This window comes from Lepus europaeus, chromosome 13 (assembly GCF_033115175.1).
Source record: "Lepus europaeus isolate LE1 chromosome 13, mLepTim1.pri, whole genome shotgun sequence".
NCBI classification, from domain to species: Eukaryota; Metazoa; Chordata; class Mammalia; order Lagomorpha; family Leporidae; genus Lepus; species Lepus europaeus.
The window spans coordinates 83446606-83448268 of NC_084839.1; positions in this window are offsets into that span (position 1 = coordinate 83446606).

Consider the following 1663-nt stretch of genomic DNA (forward strand, 5'->3'; position numbering starts at 1 on the left):
GGCCCGCGGTCACCTGTTTCCTCAGTGTTTCCATCCTCTCCCGCACTCCTCCCAGGACAGCGAGAGGACAGCAGAGGCCACGTTTAAAGTGACCTACATCTGCGAGTAGCTGGAGGGCAAACGCTTCCTGCGTGTGCTGGTGGGGCTTTCCTGGCGCAGAGAGGAGAAAGGCCCCAATCCGGCCCGACGCAGCCCGGCTGCCTGACTTCCCGTGTGCCACGGGGAAGTCACTGTTAGGAGAGGTCGACAGCTGCTGCCCATGCCCCTGGCCAGGCACTGAGGGGACAGCTCTGTCCCATCTGCCTGTCCTGTCAGTCCTGTAAGGCAAGTGCTATTCTTGTACCCATTTAACTGATAAGACAACAAGTCTTCCAAGTCAGCCAAGATCATGAAACCAATAAGTGATGAACCTGGCGGCTTGAGTCCATACGAACACCGCAACTCCCCAGTGTAAGCAAATAAACCGTGCCATGCTCACAGACTGAAGCAGGGTAGGAATAGAGGGCAGAGTAGGGGCTAGGGGATCTCCCTGGCTGATTCCCTTTGCATAACGGACTACGGGTGTCTTGGGAGGACGATAGAGATCAACAGAGTTGGTCCCGAGACGAAGGGCTGCACCTGACCTGGCAGAGCGTGGCAAACACTGGCATGGAGAGGATCCCTCCCTCCCTGGGGTGACTTAGAAGATCCATGGCGGCATGGGAGAGATGGCGGTGGAACACAGCCACAACCTCCAGAGACCATGAGCAGAGTGGACCTCCCCACCCGGCCACACCACGCTGTCATCATTGTGAGTGACAAAGAGGACAGGGCTGCTTGGATCCCAGCAAATTTGAAGTTCAGTGGGAAGCTTGTCGGGGGGGGGGGGGGGTCCAAGTGCTGCCCCTGGGCACTGAGCCAGAAGTGTGCTGCTTTGTGGCCCTGGCTTGGTCCCTTGTCACCTTCAGGGGTGGGGCAGATGACTAGGGAAGGGCCAGTTCTACAGGCTGGGATGCGGAGAGTGTGGGGGCAACCAACAAGGAAGGGGAGGCCCTGGTGCGGTCACACCCACGGGCAGTTTCTCCTGACTGAGTCAACAAGGGCAGGGCCAGAGCCACCAGCAACCTCTTCACCTGGCAATCCAGATGGGACCCCCACCCCCACGCACAGCAGGTGCAGATACCTGCCCCCCCCCGCCCCCGGTCTGTACCTCAGAGGCCTCCAGAGCATCGCTGGAGGAGCCCAGCAGGAACAGGGGAGGGCAAAGCCGGCAGGCCAGGAAGAGGGCAGGTCTGGCACGTTCTCCCTGGCAAGCTCAGTGTTTCACCAGGCTGGAGTAGTCAGGCCATGCTGGGTGCACCAGACACCACCGGGCCCAGCCACCCCAACAGAGTCTCTCTACCTCTTCCTCCCACAGAGCATCTGGAGCAGCTCACCTGTGTGAGGTGGGCACCCACAGCACTCCTGAGAGGGCGAGGAGGGCTGGGCAGGGCTACCACTGACGAGGCCCAGCGTTCCCTGGCTCTGTGGGTGACACAGGGCCCTGGGGGCGTGGCCTCATCCTTTTTCATGAGCTCCTTAGAAACAAGCACTATTTTGAAATTCATGTCTTTCTCCCTTTGCTGTCCTTGGTAACGTTTTAAAAATGATTTGTTTTTTGAGGTTTTTTTTTTTTTAATTTACT